General features: G+C 29.7%; 1 long non-coding RNA gene across 1 annotated transcript; it reads left to right on the top strand.

The window, feature by feature from the left end:
* Positions 1 to 7,029: 7,029 nt before the first annotated feature.
* On the top strand, positions 7,030 to 9,259 carry LOC128290348 (uncharacterized). Its single transcript, XR_008280099.1, has 2 exons — positions 7,030 to 7,143; positions 9,017 to 9,259. It is a non-coding gene; the product is annotated as an uncharacterized LOC128290348 (long non-coding RNA).
* The last annotated feature ends 520 nt before the right edge of the window (positions 9,260 to 9,779 follow it).

Here is a 9,779-nt window from a genome sequence, read left to right as displayed (position 1 = left end):
TGAGTCTTAGCTTCATTGGCATGGACATTGTTACCAATGTAAGAAGATGTGGGTTCGAGTGCGCTGAAGTGCATTATCCTCTTATTTATGGGTTGGAGAGGGATTATAGATAATTCTAGGCATTGTGTCAAAAAGAGTAGATATGATCCAAAGTCGAGTAATATGTATACATACACACATGTTTAGGAATGAAAAAGAATAGCATGCCATTCTTTTATTTTATTTAATAATATAATTATATTTATTTAATATGAATATAAATATTAATATAAAATTAAATTTATTATTATTTTTGAAAATATTTATCTGTTTTTATCTATTTCTTTGAAATTTTTAAAATTAGGATCAAATTGAAACTATTTGTAAATTTTGAGGGTTAATTTTTTAAAATTATGACTAAATCGAATAATATGTAAAAGTTGAGGGCTAATTTGTTATTATACCATTTTTAACTGCCATGTCAGCTTGCCATTTGTGATTTTAATGGGAGTGACCAAAATGATCGAATTATATAACATGAGTGCTTAAATTGTAAACTTTTTATTTTGAGTGTCTAAAATAAAAAAAATTATAATTAGGTAACTATCTATACAGTTTACATTTATTTAACATAAAAGACTTTTCAATAAAAATGTAATTTATTAAACTTCATTTTTTAATTGACATTAGTGATAAAAATTGAATAAAACATGATGTAAAAAACAATTATAAGAGAAAAAATATTTTTTCAATTAAAATTATTCATTTGTTTTTGTCAAAACTAAAATATCCATTTCAATTAAAATTATTTGTTTGTTTTGTAAAAAACTAAACTACCCATTATTATTCATGTAACTTCTAGTTATTAGATGATTAGGTTAATCGGTTTAAGTTTCGTTGTGAGGATATTTCTCTATTTGGTTTTTGGGTGAAGGATTTTTTTGGTTTGTTAGATTTCTTTATCGAATTTAAGACTGAGTGGGTCACTCGTTCGAGTAATAGGGTGGCCGATGGCCTTTATAAGCTTGCTATTGGTAAATGTTGTATCTTCTCTTTTAACATGGAGTAACCAAGCAATATCCATGGGCTTGTACTTTCTAATGTTTATTAATTTGAGGTGGTGGCCTTCGGGTCCTTTTTGTTAAAAAAAACTTCTAGTTATTAAAAAAAAATCTATCACCTTTTTTAAATATTATTGTTTCTCAAAAAGTAAAACTTATATATTTATTATTTCTAAAATATAAATTCACATATAATATATTATATTTTGACATGTTTGCCAAATTTTAGTTGCTAATTATGTGCTTTTTACAAAAAAATTTGGAGATAAACTTGTTTAAATGTTAGATTACTTGTCCAAACTCAAAAGTACACTTAAAATATGGGAGAGCTTAGATAAAAGTATAAGACCTAAAAAATGAGCTTGAAAACAGAACTAGGTCCGTTTAAGACAAGTCAAGCTTAGGTTTCAATGTTAAAGGCCGAGCCCGACTGCTTTTACACTTTATAATATATATTTTCTATAAATGTAATTTATATAAAATTAAATATATAATACTATAATGCAATCATTAAAAGATACACTAAGTTATTCATGTTTAAACTTTAATAAAAGAAATTCACCAAAAATAACAAAAAAAAATATTAAATTTAAAATAATATATTCAAAATCTATGGACATGATTAAAATTTGATTGAAATGGGTTTAGATTGAATATTTAATTTTGTTGCTATAATTTATAAAATGAATGTTTATATTTTTATTATTTATATGTTATTTTCCCTTATTTTTTAATTTTATTTTTGAATATTCAAGAAGTTTATAAAAATTTCATTTTTTTATAATTGAATTGCAATAATTTAGTTAAACTAAAAGTCGGTGATTTAGCCAGTTTGATTGTGGCTTTGATTTTTATAAAATTACATATTATCCAACAATGTATGTATGCATGTATAATCACTAGTTAGAAAGATGAAAAGAACAATACTATTGATTCTAAATTTCAAACATAAAGAGAACCATTAGTTATCATAATTTCTGCATATATGTTCTTGTTCATAATTTGTTAATTAGGTTTATTTGATTCGTTGCATAATTTGTTTTTATTTTACTTGTTAATGTCGTGTAAGATTATTAATTTGTGAATAAAAATTTAATTATCTTAAATATTTGCTTTATTCATAAACTAAAATTTAAGTTACCTAAGTTTTAATTTTTTTGTTTAATTATGAATTTCATTCCTTTATTTTACAAAAATTCAAAAATTGATCATCATATTTTTTTGGTATAACTATTATTCAAACCTAGGTTATTACTGGGGGAGGTAAACATCTGGTCAATAAGCCACAACTTGGGGTTAATCATTGTAACACCTTATACTTGGCCTGATCGCCAAGCTCGAATATAAAGATCCACACCACCGTCTCATGTCATACTCATAATAAATTGTCACAGTATTAAGAAATCATCATCTTAATTAGTGTTCTTATAAATTTTTAGTCGAACATATATCAACCATCATTAAAACATGCTAAACATACTTTAAATAAACTTATAATAATAATTAAACATGTATAAGATCCATTTAGCAAAAATCTCAAAACTGACTACATAGGTATCGATACCGCTTGGAAAATCGATACCAAAACTGCTTACTGTTTCTTTCTTAAAAACCTAAACCTTAAAAATTATCGATACCTCTACCAAATTATTGATATTTCTACTCTGAGTATCGATACTCGTGATAGGGTATCAGTACCAATTTACAATTCTGACTTCTTGCACATTTCAAAATCACAAAGGTATCGTTTTTACAGCATGAATATCGATACCTCTTCTTCAGGCCAGAAAAATTTTACATATATAAGTATATAAGTCATTCTAACTTGTACCTATTCATCATGCTATCAAATTATCATCAAATAAACATCAAAACGGGCGTAATAGTAGTCTCAAACATAAAAAAAAATAAGTTCAAATGATAATCGACATAATACGATTCAATTCTCAAAATCCTAAGAGCAATTAAGCTATGGAACTTCCAAAACATCATGACAAATATCATTAAAAGTCTACCACATTGCCTTATTCCCAAAATGTAAACAAATAACAATAACACCTACGGTAAAATGGAAATGAACTTGCTTGGATCACCCATTGGAAACCACGCCGCTCACACCGGCAGACTGCTAATCTACAATGGTTTAAGAAGGGAGTGGGTGAGCTTAACAAGCTAAGTGAATGCCTAGACAACTACCGTGCAAACAATTCATCAAGCATCAATGAAACAACTATATAGCATAACCTTAATAGTTTCAACCCCAGTGTCATATTATACTTACTCGAGCATTATTTTCTAGTTCTTTTACATGGTAAACATATCCACTTTTAAGCATATATCACATTACACATATAATCACATAACATCTAAGCATATATCAAAATACTCATATAATTACATAACGGTCAAGCACATATCACAATACTTATATAATCACATAACATTCAAGCATATGTCGCAATACTCAAAAACATGTTCATAGATAAATTGCATAATAGTCACATGTCAAATAAACACATATCACTATACACACATATTCATAATTTAAGATAATTTGACACTTGAGCTATGAAACATAAAAGTGAGGTATATCATTACTCATCGGATACACGGATCTCCAACATACCACATAGACTCATAGAGTCAAACATGTCCCAAAAGTGAAGCATAAAGCTAAAACTTTCTTTATTTCCCCTCACATGTCCTGTTGAATGGAGCTTAGCTCACATTCTCTTATCCCTCCAACATGTCGCAAGGCTTCAATGCCCAAAATCACTATATATATAGGTGAGTACTTACAATTCTATGACATGCCAACTATATCCAACGGTTTCAAGATCACAAGGCCAAAATATCTGAAATCAAACACATATCACTTACCGATTATCTGTACACTATCACTACATATTTGCATCTTTAGCAAAACACTGTCACTAACATTTAACATATACATAACATGTACACATTTGTACTTTCACAACAGTTATCATAACCACATATCACATGTTATAGCATATCATCTCAATTCACATATTCACAAGCACATAAGTATATAGTTCACAAGATAACATAGGTGTAAGAAAGCTTACACTCAGAATTTAAAGTTGGGGTTTAGGCTATTGCTAAATTCTCAAGTAACACATTGAATCATGTCCACAAGCAATTATTCCAAACACTCACCAACACGTTTTTGTCGAGAAGTCAAAAGCTCAATCTATACTTTCCTAGCTCGTAGATGGTCCTAGCGAGTCCGAAACTTCAACACAATAAATTCACACAACAATACATTCAAAAATCAGTCAAGGGCTTACCACAAGTAATAAAAAACATAAGCCTAAACAAAGTTCTCATGTAACCGAAACCTTTAACATAGCCAACTTAAAACTCAAATATCTCGGCCTATGCTCAATCTTTTCGCCTAAAACCAATTCCATTCATATTATAATTCACCTATGACTAATTCCCAACCTTTAAACTACAATAAAATACTTAATTCATAGTATTGACTTTTTCGACATGTTTTATAGCTGTTTTCCGAGAATTCATTAAAACTCAATAATTCTTTAACGAAACGTCAAAATAAGTTTAGAAACCTAATCATGTTAAAACAAGTTGAAAAACACTTTGAAACCATGTTATTATGCAAAATCCTAAAATCAACCATTAATGACTTAATTTTCGACTTTTATTTAAAACATGCGATTTAGTGGAAAAAAAACTTGGTTTTAAAGATTAAATAACATTTAAAACTAATGGGAAGATGAATCGTTAACTTAGTTGATGAAAAATCGAGCATTTGACCGAAAACTCAAAACACTCACAAGCTTGACAATGGAGAAATCAATGGTGATTTTGAGTGTTTTTTTTTTTTGTATTTAATGGATATTTATAACTTAAGAGATGATAGAAATAAAAAGGAATTAGTATTTCGAATTTAAAATCGATTGGAAGAGTTGGGAGAACTATGAACGACACAAGTATGAGAGGAGAAGAAGACTAAGGTGAAAATAAAACTATAAATGGGGTTTTATTGGTTGAATTTCAAAATCTGGTCTAATTGCCTCATAAAAACTAACAATTTTGACTCTTTTACAAATCAGTCCAATTTTCAAAATTGAAGGTCTTTAAAACTCTTTGGCAAAAATTGATTTAATTTTCTAAAAACCATAGTAAAAAAACATTACCGGTATACCATGCCGCAAAATTCTGAACACTCTAAAACTAAAATCCCTAAAATACCTCTAAAAAACTCTTAGGCCCAATTTTGGGTGTTACATTCATCATATTTTAGGATAACTGAAAAGTTAGTCAGATATTGTTGGTAAATACATAAACTTTAACTACTAATTTTGCTAGTTTATTGCATATAAATTGTTGAAATATTAATTTTGTTAATTCATTGTCTATATATTGCTGAACTATTAACTCCTAAATCAACAACTTAATAGTAGGTTCAATAGAGTTACCAATTAGACTAACATATAAGTTTTAATAAAGTATGAGAATCAAGTTTTGTAATATTAAAGTAAAAAGACTAACTTAAGGAGGATGAAATTAAGAATTATATCTATTTTAATACTAAATATACATACTAAAATCATGTACAGAATAATATAATTTATAATATATAGTATAGACATACTAAAATTAATTTAACAATTAAATGAATATAATATATAATATTGAATTAAAATTATTAGTAAATTATAGTGTAGCAACATCGTGTGATGTAGAGTAACAATGAATTTAATCAATATTCATAGTTAATATACAGCAATATATTTTATTTAAAACTATTTTTATCATTGAATTTAAAGTTTTGTTAATATATATTTTAGTTATTAATCAAATATTTTATAATAATAATTTAAGATTAAATGACATATTTATTTTATTTTAATTATTTTCAACGAAAATGTTGCACTATTATGTTGTTTTGGATGAGAAAATTTTAAAATTAATTTTTTTTCAAAATGTGTAATTTAAAAATGTTAATGTTTATAGCTATTTTGTTTTTAAAAATATCTTTTAGAATTATTCAAAATTGTTGAATAATTTGGTAAATTTCATGACATGTTGTAATGTAGAGAGAAATTGACTTGGATTTATATAGGAAGAGGATTAAGGCGAAGAAAAAAATCAAGAAAGAGGATGTTCAAAATGAGAAATTATACCATTTATATTGAAAATGTGAAAAGTAATAAAGTGGGTTTAGATAAAGAAAAATTAATTGTCCAATAGATGTTAAAGTTCAATGAGAAATGTGACATAATAAATATATCTTTATACGAGAGAAATTTATTTTTATTTTATAATATTGGATTAAAATTTTCAATTATGGGCACATATATACAATGTATAATGCTATTATAAAGTGTGATATAAAATTAAGTGATCAATTATATTATAAGTTTCATAGGTATTAAAATGTCATGAAAATAATGTGTAGATACCATAAGTTGTATTTATAATTTGATGAGGGGCCAAATTATAAATACCAAAAATTGATTTAATAATCAATTATTTAAAGAGGTAGTGGCCCTCAAGAAATAGCGTAACGCCCCAATTTTCGGGAATTCTGTGAATGTTGGCAAAATTTCATGCTCTGATTTTGTCATTTGTGAGTGAAATTATGAAATAGGACCTATGTGAAAATGTTTGAAAATGCTATAGGCTAATTTGTAGTGGCCAAATAAATAGTAGTGCAAAATAGGAGGATTTGCATGTCAAACTTCCCATTTTACATGAAGTGGCCAGCATCATGCTGTTGTAGACAATATGAGCACTTGACATCCATAATTCATGGTACAAATTGATAATGGGTTAGGTAAATGTTCCATGATAATGGATTAGGTAAATATTCCATGATAATGGGTTAGGTAAATGTTCCATGATAATGGTTTAGGTAAATGTTCCATGATGGGCATTTCATGTCTTTTGTATTAAAGAATTAAATGGATGAAATATGAAATTTTATTAAAAGAAAAAGGGGTGAAAAGAACAAAGTTTTGTCCATCTTTGTTCATCATAGCCGAAAGTTAGAGAAGAGAAAGGAGAGGAGAAAGCTCTTGAATGTTCGGTCACTTGGGGAAGAAAATTGAAGGTAAGTTCATGGTAGTTTGCTTCTATCTTGATGTTCATGAGTTCTTCTTGATTCTACCTTAACTCTTGAAGCATATTTTGGTTTTTAGTTGTGTTGTGAACATTTAATCATGAATTAAAATGAAGGAAATGGTTGTTGTTTCATGTTCTTTTGATGAAAAATGGAAGATAGGAGAAGTTGAGCCAAACAAATGAGCATGCATGTGCCTTAGATGCTAAGGGGAAAAATCGGCTAACATGTTGTGCTTTAAAATGATGAAATGGAGATTATACTTAAGTAAAATCATAGTTATGTGATGATTGATTGGTGATATACATGTTTAAAAAACAAGCATGCAAGTTAGGTGTGAAAGAGTGATTTGGTAATAAATCTGCTTGGGACAGCAGCAGTAACGTGACTTTGGAAAATCACCATAAATTGTGGGAGATGATTTAGAAGCTTCATAAATTATGCAATTAAAGGTTAATGAGTTTAGTTTCAAATGGAATAAACGAGAACATATTTTGAATTTTGTACAATGAGAAATTTGATTCGTAATGAAGAGTGGTCAGATTAGTCAAATAGTGAAACATGGGAAACTTTAAGAAAAATCTGGTATTGATTGGTCATACCAAAAATTCTGAAAATTTTATGAATAGAAGATATATGAGTCTATTTTTAGGGAAATTTAACGGAACTTGATTTGGAGTTTCGTAGCTCCATTTATAAATGATTTAGTGACTGTTGCGCAGGAAGACAGCTTGCAGTGAAATTATGATTATGTGGTAAACACTGACAAAAATTTGTTAATGAGTTGCTTATTGATTTCTTATAAGCTTACTCTGATCTGTAGGTGTGGTTGGCCGAATATTGTAAGGGGTTAATACGTAGTTCGTATTTGAATAGTTAGATTAACGTGTTAGTAATCCAATTGTAGGCGGTTCGTGTGTGGATCTCGTCAGCATATCGTCGCAAATAGGTGTGTAACTGAGACCCTCTTATAGACTAGATCGGCAAAAGCCGAAAAGCCGGTATTTTAAGAACTTGCGAGTGTACGAATGCTCGTGAGATTAATAGTTTGACGTATATGGTAAACTAAAGTGATAAGACTGCAGAGTGCACGATTCCGTGCATTTTGATATTTTTGGGCTTAATGGGCCAAAAAGGGATAATGGGCCAATGGGCCCAAGTCGGTAAGAAAATGCGGTAAGTGTTTCTGATCGTATGTAAATGGCTATGATATGCATGAAAACCTTAAGAATAGTTAAATTACTTGAATACCCCTATGTATGGAAAATTACTGTTATACCCCTAGGTGCAAAATTACCATTATACCCCTAGGGTTACTTTTGACTAAAAAGCATGACGATCTGATTCTGTATGATGTATGCCATGATTATATATCTGTTGCATGGGGACATGGGTTATATTATGGAGGAAGCGTCCTGGTGGCTATGCCACAATTATTTGATCTGGTGGCTCTGCCACATATATCTGTTCTGGTGGTTATGCCACGATTATCTAATCTGGTGGCTCTGCCACATATATCTGTTCTGGTGGCTCTGCCACAATATCTGTATCTGGTGACTTCGTCACAATATCTGGCAGCCTCGCTGCGATTTCTGTGGTGTGTAGCGGTTGGGTGGGTCGAGTAGTCTCCCCACATGGTGTAAGGCTGGTACAGGGGTGTTATGGATGAATCTGGGTTGGGATTTCTGCATTCATGTAATATCTGTTCTGATCTGTTATGGGCCTATGGGCTTTATTCTGAATTCTGTTCTGGGCTAAGGCCAACTTATTCTATTTCTGTGGTTTGAGCTGATATAGGCTATGATTGGGTTAATTTACACACTGAGTTTCCCCAAACTCACCCCTTTTATTTTCATCCATGCAGGTAATCCCTAACCATAGTGGGCTTGGAGCTGTGAGGGAATTCGGAGTGGCCACCCATTCTGAAAGTTTGATTTTCTTCTGGTGAACTGGACATCCTTTTATTTACGTTGAAGTTTTGGGTTTTTAAATGTAATAAGGCCGCTTAATTATTTTTGATGGTTTTAATATGTATTACTAAGATAGGTATTACTTATTTTAACTGTTGAAATTGGATAGCTTTAGGGCGCGTTTTCAAAAATAACAATTGATTTCAAAATAACACGACAACAAGCAAAGCTTTCGCAATGAAAGTATTTTCCAAAATTAATCACTTTTCCTAAAAATGACTTAATCAAATCGGTTTCCTAGAAATATCCATTATGTTAAGGTGTGGCAATGGCGGTATGCATGTCTAGGATTGGATCCGAAGGAGCTTGGTACTTAAGCAAATCAGATGGACTCACCACCTCTTTTCCGGTTTCCTACGGTGCATGACTTCCATTCACTTTAACCTATAATGAAATTATCTTTTAAAACACTAAGTAAGTTTTTCTGGATCAACAATATAAAATGTTTTGAACGCTTCGATGTGGCATGTCGGATCCGGTCATAACGTCTGGGCCGGGTTTGGGGTGTTACAAATAGGGTTATCTTGTATTTCTTTTCCATCCCCATCAGAGAGATATATTATGAGAAAAATTATTGTAATAGCCAAAATTTGACCGAGCCTTAAAACCAAAACGGAAATACAAAAATAAATAAATGTTTAAACAGTCCATTTACAA

Source organism: Gossypium arboreum, chromosome 3, assembly GCF_025698485.1.
Source record: "Gossypium arboreum isolate Shixiya-1 chromosome 3, ASM2569848v2, whole genome shotgun sequence".
Lineage (NCBI taxonomy): Eukaryota > Viridiplantae > Streptophyta > Magnoliopsida > Malvales > Malvaceae > Gossypium > Gossypium arboreum.
The sequence above is the reverse complement of the archived record's forward strand: the minus strand, read 5'-3'. Positions and strand labels throughout refer to the sequence as shown.